This window comes from Pristiophorus japonicus, unplaced genomic scaffold (genome assembly GCF_044704955.1).
Source record: "Pristiophorus japonicus isolate sPriJap1 unplaced genomic scaffold, sPriJap1.hap1 HAP1_SCAFFOLD_312, whole genome shotgun sequence".
Taxonomy (NCBI): Eukaryota; Metazoa; Chordata; class Chondrichthyes; family Pristiophoridae; genus Pristiophorus; species Pristiophorus japonicus.
The window spans coordinates 317192-329901 of record NW_027252911.1 but is presented as its reverse complement, the minus strand read 5'-3'; the positions used below and the strand labels follow the sequence as shown (position 1 = coordinate 329901).

Genomic DNA, 12710 nt, shown 5'->3' with positions numbered 1-12710 from the left:
CGGACAGACAGCACATCCCCTTAAAAGGGACACGGAAATAGAATGAATAAAAACAGATAAATATGTAAAACTCAGCAGATCGTGCAGATTCTGTGGATGCAGAACCCGGTTTCACGTTCTGTCGGATAATTATTCCGATATTTTAGGAAACATTTCAAGATTACAGATTTTTTTCAACAAAAATAGCGCCTGGAAATAATACGCAGCGAGAAAGGTCAAATGGGAATGTCTGTGATACAGTGGAACGCAGGAGTGATTAATAATAAATGGCACAATGGAGAAGGAAATGTGGGTGGTAATCGGGTAATAAGGTTACAAAGGATGGTCCAAAGGAGGTGTTCGTGGGAATAGCAGAACCATTACTAGACAATGGGAGCGGTGCTTATCACCCGATACGTTGAACCTAATGTTGAGGCCAGAAGACTATAACATGCCTGCAATATTAGGTGTCAACGCCTTTTCATCAGATCAGGTAGCTTGGCCACCCCGGATTGATTTCCTGTCCGCTCTGAATCCGTCAACCAAGAGGCTAATTCAAAAGCTAGCTTCTCACATCTTTTCAGCTCCAGAGAAAGAAGACGCCTTCATATTCAGGGCAGAGGTGGAGATTGACGCTGAATGTATGCGTATCCCCACTGAGCAGAGCTGATGCGGACAGACAGGAGGATATACTGATCAATTATTGGCCGGAACTAAACACGGGTTTAGGTTATCCACGAATCACAGAGCCGAGTACCTTTGAGATACTTTAACTTTACTCAGTTGTGTGAGTTTCACTTTGCTCTGGGATTTGGACGCTGTGGGAACAATCGGCGCAAAATTACACGTTTTAATGTGAAATATGTCTGTTTTCTCACATGTCAAGCGGCTGTGAGAAGCGGAACTTTGAATAAAAAATGACGGGGCTCGTTCAGGATTTGGCCCGAGACCTCACGCATTTCAAATGTGATCATTCCTAAGCGAGAATCATAACCCGAGAACAAGAGCCGCCGACAGTGAAAAGCGCAGCTCTCAGATTCTGACGGTAGTGAAAAAAGATATTAGGCCCATCGTGCTTGCGCTGTCCCTCAGAGAGCTATCTAATTAGTACCCCTCTCCGCAGTCCTGCAACTGTTATCCTTTTGACGAATATATTATTAATTTGAGACATAACATGAGCAAAGTGCAGCATCCTTGTCAGTGAAAGGGAAACTCGGCGATGAGGTTAATGTGATTGACAAAGTGACCAGGGGAGTCAAAGCTGAACACAAATACGACGAGGATGGGATTCGAACCCATGCGTGTAGAACAAAATTGATTAGTAGTTCATCGCCTTAACTTCTCGGCCACCTCGCCTTTTATTCAGCCAAGCGTCAGCCTTTCAATCTCCTGCTTTTTGTAACCCAACAGAAATAATGTGCAAGAAAGTCCACTTCACAGCTTGCTGCGCCCGTGCATGCAGATCGACAATGATGAAAACGTGCTATTAGATTCCAAAAGCAAACATCCTTCCTTTCCTTCAGCTGAGTGACTGGAAGTGATGGTTGGTTTCTCGGCAGAATCAAAACAACGAATATAAAATTTCAGGCAGCGGGTCAATTGACCGCGGCAAGATCCGACTCTGCAATGTTTTGATAAGTTCGCGGTTATAATCGAAGTCAGACGCTGTATCCATTAGACCACGCGGCCGCTGCCCCCATCACCCAATGTGTTATTGTGTATATTGCGAGCAAAATCAAGGAGTGGATTGAGGAAAAGATGAGCATATTTCGAGTAAATGAACAGATGCACTGCGATCTGGGTGCGCACCCGGCAGAGGAAACCCCAATGTAAATTGGAACACAACAGTTTAACAATTCGGTCATTGCAGCTGAAATCATACTCCTTCTCAAACTATAAAGGATGACCCGGGTTTATGAGACAATCCGTTTTAAAGGGAAAGATTATGAACCGGAACTGACAACCAGCCCTTTTAAAGAGATACAGAATGATCGGGGACTGCAATAACATCCCTTTTACCCAGATGCAGAATCACCCTTGACTGACCGCAGTTCCCTTTTAAATGAATAAAGTGAGATTTCTATCATCACTGAAGGCAATTGTGCAGTGGGGCTCAGGACCACGCGGGGCAGAGACGGTTATTGAAGCCACAGGTGATAGACAGACAGGAAAGAGGGAGGTACGTAAAACCAGCCCACTGAAAGCCAATTTACAAATATATATATATTAAACAACTTAAGAAAATAAATACATTTAATTTTTATTTAAAAAAAATTGAATTTGATTTGTTTTAAATAAATAAATAATTGATTCATAATCTAGATATTTTTTGATTGAACGAAGGCTGTGTGACTGGAAGAATTCCATTGGAAATGAGGGGGTGCCTCTTATCAACAAAGGCAGACATTGATGTGGAGATTCAGCATCTCCTCCAGTGCTCCAGTGCAGCCTTCGGCCGCCTGCGGAAAAGACTGTTTGAAGACCAGGCCCTGAAATCTACCACCTAACTCATGGTCTACAGGGCTGTAATAGTACCCGCCCTCCTGTATGGGTCTGAGGCATGGACGATGTGCAGAAGGCACCTCAGGTCGCTGGAGATATATCACCAACGATGTCTCCGCAAGATCCTGCAAATCTCCTGGCAGGACAGACGCATCAACATCAGTGTCCTCGACCAGGGTAACATCCCCAGTACTGAAGCACTGACCACACTCGATCAGCTTCGCTGGGCAGGCAACATAGCACGCATGCCAGATGTGAGACTCCATAAGCAATGCTTTATGCGGAACTCCTTCATGGTAAATGAGCCAAAGGAGGACAGCGTAAACGTTATAAGGACACCCTGAAAGCCTCGCTGGGAAAGTGCGACATCACCACTGACACCTGTGAGACCCTGGCCGCAGATAGCCCGAGGTGGAGAAAATCCATCCGGGAGGGCGTTGAGCTCTTTGAGGCTCGATGCAAGGAGCATGAAGAGCCCAGGCGCACGCAGCAGAAGGAGCGTGCGGCAAACCAGTCCTACCGACCCCTTCCCCTGACGAATGTTTGTCCCACCTGTGAAAGGGTCTGTGGCTCTCGTATCGGACTGCTCAGCCATCAAAGAATTCACTTTGGGAGTGGAAGCAACTCCTCCATAGGACCCCTGGACCTGATGGCTTATATCCTGTGGATACAACCAATGCATCCATAGGATATAAGCCATCAGGTCCAGGGGACTTGTCCGCCTTTAGTCCCATTATTTTACCTCATACTGCTTCATTAGTGATAATGATAGTATTAAGTTCCTCCCTCCATATAGCCCTTGGATTATCCACTATTTGAATGTTTTTACTGACTTCTACCGTGAGAACTGAAACAAAATATTTGTTCAAAGTCTCTGCCATTTCCCTGTTCTCGATTATTAATCCCCCAGTCTCATCCTCCACGAGACTAACATTTACTTTACCGACTCTTTTCCTTTTTACATACCGATAGAAACTCTTACTATCTGTTTTTATATTTCGTTCAAGTTAACATTCATAATCTACCCTCTTTTAACCATATTGTTAGTCATTCTTTGCTGGATTATAGAAATGTCCCAATCCTCTGGACTCGCGCGAGTGGATGATTGGGTGAGCGTGACGGAACAGGTGGCCGAAAAGTTGCTGCAAAATTATTCAAAACAATTACACCTCAAACGACCTCCAAACAGAGCGGATTACGTGCGAATGCCTACAGCTACTGATTCATTGTGAACAGGGCTCGAACTTATTCAGAAGCAATTCGATTACATTCCTAATCCAACAATTTAACCACCCAGCCACGGCAGCTAGCACGTCGCATTTTTTTAAACACACACTGAATGAAGCAGCACTGAGAGCGCAACCCTTTTAAACAGATAAAGCCTGATCCGAGACTGACAGTACAACAACTTGATGTCGCTGTATTACACAATAGAAAGCGGGAATGGCTGAATTGCTTTCGGCGGGAATTAAATGCTGTACTCCCTGCTTGTCTCAGCTAATCAGCTCGTTGGTCAAGGGGTATGATTGTCACTTATATAGGAAAATAATGGAACCCTTACTAATGGAGAAAATAGAAGAACATCTAGAAACCAAAAGTATAAAAATGAATAATCAGCATGGATTTCAATAGGGAAAGTACTGCTGGACCAAACTCATAATGTTTGAAGAGGTTATAGAGAGGGTATACATTGATCATGCAATAAGTATAAGGTATCTAGATTTTCAAAAGACCCTCGCTATGATACCCAATAATAACCTGCTGAGCAACGTCAGGGTATAAGCAGCAGAATGCATAGCGAGCTAGCTTCAAGACTGAAATCAGAGATTGGAGGTAAAAGGCAGATATTCACATTGGCAGAAGATGGGTAGTGGTGTTCCAAAAGGATCAATGCCGGAACCACTATTGTTCACAATTTATTTTAACGATTTAGAATTTGGAACTAAAAACAGAATTTCCAAATTTGCCAATGATACCAAATTGGAGGAAATTGAAACTGAGGAGGGCTGCAACAAATTAAGGACAACATTAATAACACGCAGAATGGGCAGATAATTTTCAATTAAGTTCCACGCACACACATGTGAGGTATTACATTTTGGTAGGAAGAATATGGAGGTCACTAATTACTTGGCACAAACGACTCTCGGTGGGGTAGAGGAACAATAGGATATCTGAGTACAACTACACAAATCACAAAAATTGTCACAGAGTTTAGCAAGACAAAATAAAGGTAACTAAGAAGTGGATGTTATTTCTAGTGGTATAAAATTGCAAAATAGAAAGGTTATGCTAAACCTGTATTGAACCTCGGTTAGACCACACTTAGAGTTCTGCATGCAGTTCTGGTCATCCTATTATAAAGATGATATAGAGGCATTTGGGAGGGTGCAGAGAAGATTTACACGGATGCTACCAGAAATGGGAGGTTATTCATAAGTGGAAATACTGAACAAGCTGGGTCTCTTTTCTCTTGAAGATTGATCTATAGGGGTGACCTAATAGATTTATTTAAAATTATGAAAGATTTTGATGGATTGTTTACAGAGAGAATGTTTTCACATGTGGGGAAGAGCATAACTGGAGGCCACCAATATAAGATAGTCATCAAGAAATCCAGGAATCAAATAGAGAATTCAGAAGCAACTTCTTTCTGGAAAGAGTGATGAGAATGTGGAACTCAAAAGCGTAGGAGTGGTTCAAGCGAATAGTATAGATACATTTACGGAGAAGCTATACAAGCATATGAGGTAGAAAGGAATAGATGGCTATGCTGATAGATTTAAATCAAGAAAGACTCCAGAATATTCGAGAAAGGCTGTATACGCTATGCTGTCCTTTGTAAGCCTATTTAATTCAGTTATCTGCAGCATTATGCATTGGATTCAATGACAAGCTCTCTGAGTATAGGTAGGAGTGTCTGTGTCACTGTAAGAGCCTTCTGTTTCTGTGTAATAGTTTCTGAGTCTCTTTAGGTGCTGTCTGGGTCTGTGTTGCAGCTGCCTGTATCAGAATTTGAGCTGACTGTGTCTGTTTAAGTGTTGTCCGGGTTTGTGTAGGAGCGTTGGGCTTTGTGTTGCAGCTCCATGTGTCAGGTTTGGAGCTGACTGGGTCTCTGCAAGAGTTGTCTCTTTTTGGGCCGGAGAGTCTGCATCTGTGATGGAGTGTATCTGTCTATGGTTGATCCCCCTGGGTCAGTGTGGTTCTGCATTGAGCTTTTTGATTCAGTACCGGTGCTGTCTTTATCTTTAAATGAGATGTCTGCATCTCCGAAGCGAGCTGTCTGGCTCGGTGAACGAGCAGTCTGGTCCTTTGTCGGAACAGTCTGCGCCCGTGCAAGAACTGCTTATATCTGTGTAGGAGTTCTTGGATCTGTGTTGGTGATGCCTTGGCCAGGGTAGAGCTGTCTATGTCTATGTAGGAGGGACTTAATCTGTCTCGGAGGTCCCAATGTCTCTGAACGGAGCTGTATGGGTTTGTGTAGGAAGGTTTATGCCTGTGCTGTTAATCCCTGCTTCAGTGTAGCACCTGTCTGGTTCTGTACAGGAGCTGCCTACTTTCGCGAAGGAAATGTCAGTGTCTCTGTCGAAGCTCTCTGGAAATGTATTGGTATTGTCTGCGGCTGATGAGGACATGTTTGCTCCTGTGCAGGTGATGCTGGGTCTCTGAAAGGAACTGTCTGAGTCAGTGCACAAGCATTTTGATGCTGTGTATGAGCTTTGCCTGTCTGCACTGGAGTGTATGGATCTGTGCAGTAATGTCTGAATCGGTGTAGGATCAGTACCCCTCTGTGCGGGAGCTGCATGGATCTGTTTAGCTGCTGTCTGGGTCGGTGCAGGAAAAGTCTGGATCTGTGAAGGTAGATTGTGGGACTGTGTCGGAAGATTGTGAATCTGTGAAGGTAGAGTCTGGGACTGTGAAAGAGCCGTCTGAATATGTGTTGCAGCGTTCTTGGTCTGTGAAGGAATAGTCTGGGGCTGTGAAAGTAAATATAAATCTAGAAATCCACAGCGCTGAAGGAGGCCAATTCGGCCCATAGTATACATGCCAGCCGACAAAGAGCCACAGAGCCCTTTGATCAACAACCCTGAAGGCTATATATGAACCTGTGAAGTATGACAATGGCGGAAAGATAAAGAACGCCCAGCCCAATAAGTCCACCCCACACAACTTCTACACACCTTGCACCGAAAAATTAAACACACCGCCCCAACCCGAGCCATGCGAACGCATGGGAGAAGCAAAAAAGCAGAAAAAAAACCCAGGCCAATTGTGCAGAAAAAATCTGTTAACATTCCTCTCCATCTACGCGATCAAAATTAGTCCAAGAGATCAACTTGGTCGTATTGGAATCCCTGCAGTACTTACCATCGTATCTGCGCCAGCCAACAAAAGGTTATCCAACCGAATCCCACTTACCAGCTCTCGGTCCGTAACTCTGCTGGTTACAGCAAGGACATTGTACTTGACTGTATAAAACATTGGTTAGGCCGCTGCTGGAGTACTGTGTGCAGTTCTGGTCAACACATTTAAAAAAAAAGCTGTGATTGCGCTGGAAAGGGTACTGAGGAGATTTGCAAAAAAGTTGCCTGGACTGGAGAATTTTGGTGATGAGGAAAGATTGGAAATGCTGAGTCTGTTTTCTTTGGACCAGAGGAGGCTGAGGGGAGACTATATTGAGGTGCATAACTTTATGTGGGCTCTAGATAGTGTTGGTAGGAAGGTCCTGTTTCCCTTTGCAGAGTGGTCAACAACCAGGGGGAATAGATTTAAACTAATTTCGGGGTGGACCAATTTCCCTCTCTCGGGCGCCTCCTATCAACAAGAGCAGGCTTTGATGATGAGATCCAACACTGCCTGCAGTACGCCAGTACAGCTTTCGGCCGCCTGAGGAAAAGAGTGTTTGAAGATTAGTCCCTCAAAACTTTCACCAAGCTCATGGTCTACAAGGCTGAAGTAATACCCGCCCTCCTGTATGGCTCAGGGACGTGGACTATGTACAGTAAACACCTCAAGTCGCTGGAGACATGCCACCAGCGATGTTTCCTCAAGATCCTGCAAATCCCCTGGCAGGACAGACGCGCAAACATTCGCGGCCTCGTCCAAGACATCATCCCCAGCATTGCACCACTTACCACACTTGATCAGCTCCGCTGGGCAGGCCATATGCCAGACACTAGACTGCCAGAGCAAGCGCTCTTCTCGGAACTCGTCCACGGCAAATGAGCAAAAGGTGGACAAAGGAAACGTTACAAAGACACCCTCAAAGCCTCCCTGATAAAGTGTGACATCCCCACTGTGACCTGGGAGTCCTTGGCCATAGGTCGCCCGAAATGGAGGAAGTGCATGCGGGAGTGTGCTGAGCTCCTCGAGTATCGTCGCCGAGAACATGCAGAAATCAGGTGCAGGCAGCGGAATGAGCTGTGGCAAACCAGGCTCCCTGCCCATCCTTTCCCTGAACGACGGTCTGTCTGACCTGTGACAAAGACTGTGGTTCCCGTATTGAACTGTACAGCCATCTAAGAACACATGCCAAGAGTGGAAGCAAGTCTTCCTCGATTCCGAGGGACTGCCTATGATGATGAATTAGGGGGAGGGTTAGATGAGCTGCGAGGATAAATGTCTTTACCCAGGACGTCATGGTGGTCGGGAACTCAATGACTCAATGCGGCAGAAACCCTGACACATTTTTAAAATACTTGGATGCCACTTAAATTGCTGTAACCCATAGGACGCACTTAGAGCTGGGAAGTGGGAATTAGGCTGGAAAGCTCGAGATCGGCCTCCTCGGGCACTATTGGCTGAAATGGCCTCCTTCCAAGCTGTACATTTTTGCATGTCCTACACTACAAAGTGATCACATTTTAAAAGTAATTAATTTGTTGTGAACTGCTTTGGGAAGTGCTGAGGTGAAAGTCGCTATAGGAATGCTATCATTTTAATGTAAAAGTGCCATAAGAAAGTACATAGCATGAAGGCCGATTGCCTCACTTGGTTAGCGCTTGGTGTTACTAACGCCCAATTGGCGAGTTCGAACCCATTACAGGCCATTTATTTTAATTTTGGTGGTGCAGTTGGGCTGCAAGTATTTTAGAGCAGCTTAAACATTCAGGGACGAAACTCACACCAAACCTGTAATACATTGAAGCAATACTGCAAAACATTAGTTCTGCCGAGAGCTGGTGGCCCCGCGGAGTGTTTCCAGCATTAAATGAACAGTTCCATATCCTCCGGGGATTTAGTACTTCTCGTATTTCAATCAGTGAAAGGCTCACTGCCGCTGATTGGTTTGCAGTGCAAAGTATGGAACTGATCTAAATACAATTCCACTGCGTAATCCCTCATTATAAGAACATAAGAATGAGGAACAGGAGTAGGCCATCTAGCCCCTCGAGCCTGATCCGCCATTCAACAAGATCATGGCTGATCTGGCCGTGGACTCAGCTCCACTGACCCTCCCGCTCCCCGTAACCCTTAATTCCCTTATTGGTTAAAAATGTATCTATCTGTGATTTGAATAGATTCAATGAGCGAGCCTCAACTGCTTCCTTGGGCAGAGAATTCGACAGATTCACAACACTCTGGGAAAATAAATTCCTTCTCAACTCGGTATAAATTTGGCTCCCTCGTATTTTGAGGCTGTGCCCCCTAGTTCTAGTCACCCCGGCCAGTGGAAACAACCTCTCTGCCTCTATCTTGTCTATCCCTTTCATTATTTTAAATGTTTCTTTCAGATCACCCCTCATCCTTCAAAAATCCAACGAGTAAAGACCCAGTCTACGCAATCTATCATAATAAGGTAACCCCCTCATCTCCGGAATCTGCCTAGTGAATCGTCTCTGTACCCCCTTCAAAGCTAGTATATCCTTCCTAAAGTAAGGTGATCAAAACTTCACGCAATACTCCAGGTGCGTCCTCAACAACACAGTTGCAGCAGGAGCTCCCTGCTTTTGTACGCCATCCCTCTCGCAATGAAATCCAACATTCCATTCGCCTTCCTGCTTACTTGCTGCACCTGCAAACTAACATTTTGGGATTCATGAAGTTTCATGCACAAGGACCCCCAGGTCCCTCTGCATCTCAGCATGTTGTAATTTCTCCCCATTCAAATAATATTCCTTTTTATTGTTTTTATTCCCCAAGGTGGATGACCTCACATTTTCCGCCATTGTATTCCATCTGCCAAATCTTAGCCCATTCACTTAACCTCCCTAAATCTCTTTGCAGCCTCTCTGTGTCCTCTACACAATCCGCTTTCCCAATAATCTTTGTGTCATCTGCAAATTTTGTTACACTACACTCTGTCCCCTCTTCCAGGTCATCTATGCATATTGTAAGCAGTTGTGTTCCCAGCACCGAGCCCTGTGGCACACCACTAACCACCGATTTCCAACCTGAAAAGGACCCATTTATCCCGACTCTCTGCTTTCTGTCAGCTAGCCAATTCGCTATCTATGCTAATAGATTTCCTATGACTCTGCGTACCTTTATCTTCTGCAGTAACCTTTTGTGTGGCATCGTATCGAAAGTCTTTTGGAAATCTAAATACACCACATCCATCGGTACACCTCTATCCACCATGCTCATTATATCCTCAAGGAATTCCAGCAAATTATTTAAACATGCTTTCCCCTTCCTGAATCCATGTTGCGTCTGCTTGATTGTACTATTCCTATCTAAATGCCCCGCTATTTCTTCCTTAATGATAGCTTCAAGCATTTTCCGCACTATAGATGTTAAACTAACCGGCCTATAGTTACCTGCCTTTTATCTGCCCCCTTTTTGTAAAAAGAGGCGTTACATTTATTGATTTTTAATTCGCTGGTACCTCCCCAGAGTCCAGAGAATTTTGGTAGATTATAACGAATGCATCTGCTAGAACGTCCGCCATCTCTTTTAATACCCTGGGATACATTTCATCAGGACCAGGGGACTTTTCTACCTTGAGTCCGATTAGTCTGTCCAGCACTACCCCCCTAGTGACAGTGATTATCTCAAGGTCCTTCCTTCCCACATTCCCGTGATCGGCAGTTTTTGGCATGGTTTTTGTGTGTTCCACTGTGAAGACCGAAGCAAAATAATTGTTTGAGGTCTCAGCCATTTCCACATTTCCCATTATTAAATCCCCCTTCTCATCTTCTCAGGGACCAACATTTACTTTAGTCACTCTTTTCCGTTTTATATATCGGTACAAGCTTTTACTAACTATTTTTATGTTTTGTGCAAGTTTACCTTCGTAATCTATCTTTCCTTTCTTTATTGCTTTCTTCGTCATTCTTTGCTGTCGTTTAAAATGTTCCCAATCTGCTAGTTTCCCACTAACCTTCGCCACCTTATACACATTGGTTTTCATTTTGATACTCTCCTTTATTTCCTTGGTTATCCACGGCTGGTTATCCCTTCTCTTACTGCCCTTCTTTTTCACTGGAATATATTTTTGTTGGGCACTATGAAAGAGCTCCATAAAGGTCCTTCACCATTCCTCAATTGTGCCACCATTTAGTCTGTGTTTCCAGTCTACGTCCGCCAACTCTGCCCTCATCCCACTATAGTCACCTTTGGTTAAGCATAGTACGCTCGTTTGAGACACTACTTCCTCACCCTCAATCTGTATTGCAAATTCAACCATACTGTGGTCACTCATTCCGAGAGGAGCTTTTACTGGGAGATCGTTAATTATTCCTGTCTCATTACACAGGACCAGATCTAAGATAGCTTGCTCCCTTGTATGTTCTGTAACATACTGTTCTAAGAAACAATCCCGTATGCATTCTATGAATTCCTCCTCAAGGCTACCCAGTGCGATTTGATTTGACCAATCGATATGTAGGTTAAAATCCCCCATGATAACTGCCGTTTCTTTTTCACATGCCTCCATTATTCCCTAGGTTATTGCCCGCCCCACCGTGAAGCTATTATTTGGGAGCCTATAAACTATGCCCACCAGTGACTTTTTCCCCTGACAACTCGAATCTCCACTCACAATGATTCAACATTTTGTTCATAGAGCCAATATCATCTCTCACAACATCCTTTATTAACAGAGCTACTCCACCTCCTTTCCTTTCTTGTCTATCTTTCCGAATTGTCAGATACCGCTGTATGTTTAATTCCCTGTCCTGGCCAACCTGCAACGTTTCTGTAATGGTCATCAAATCATACCCATTTATGATGATTTGTGCCGTCAACTCATTTACTTTATTTCGAATGTTGCGTGCGGTTAGGTAAAGTGTTTTAATACTAGTTTTTAAACCATGATTTTTAGTTTTGGCCCCTCCTGCAGCCCCTTTATTTTCATACATATTGTCCCTTCCTATCACCTTGTCGTTTACACTTGCCCCAGTGCTACTCTGCTCTGTTGCCTCCTGCCTTTTGCATTTTTTCTTGCGTTCCTGTGATCTGAGCTCTCACCCCCTCTAACTAGCTCAGAGCCCTCTCCTGGGTTCCGAATACTCCTTGCATTGCAGAACCGAGATTTCATACTTGACTTTTTATTACACTTTAACCCTTTAGAATTTTGCTGTACATTCGTCTGCTGCAAACTGCAGGGGCCACGTCGCTTAATGGATAAGGCATCTACTTTGATGCAAACACTGATGTTATCAGAAAATTGCAACGTCAAACACTGCCGTGGTCATTTTGGCAAAACTTGTTCATCTTTATAAAACTAAACCTCGTTCGCACTCATTAACTAAAGGTGAGTTCCTCCCAAACAATGCACTTATCTTTATTAAAAGGCATTTTTTCATGTTGTGTATATTGCTCACTGATTTTTGCAGATAGTTTCCAACAAACTAACAATTAATACCGATATACTATTAATGTTTCCAGTTCGAACAACAGCTTCGCGTCAATCAGTGTAATAAAGAGCAGTGGAGGGAGTTCCAATGAGATCCCCTTTCGTCGATAAAAAAAGAGCACCTGTAGAATCGCTGCGAGCAGGGTTCGAACCTGCGCAGGGAAACCCCCATTGGATTTCGAGTCCAACGCCTTAACCACTCGGCCATCGCAGCTACACAGTAGAGCTGCTTTAATAGTTCAATCGTCGGTGCAATTTATCACAGAGACCGCCTGCATGCTTGCCCTCTTGGATCTCCCAGACGATGTGAAAATTAAATCGTAGAATCACAGAATCTCACAGCAAAGAAGGAAACATTTCGGTCAGAACTGAAAGAATTTACATTTCGGGGAAAACTGAACAGTGTGGGGAGCTTCTTTCTCGAAAAACA

General features: G+C 44.2%; 1 non-coding gene across 1 annotated transcript; it reads right to left on the bottom strand.

Moving 5' to 3' along the window:
* Positions 1-12411: 12411 nt before the first annotated feature.
* On the bottom strand, positions 12412-12494 carry trnas-cga (transfer RNA serine (anticodon CGA)). The gene has a single exon. It is a non-coding gene; the product is annotated as a tRNA-Ser (tRNA).
* Between the last annotated feature and the right edge of the window lie 216 nt (positions 12495-12710).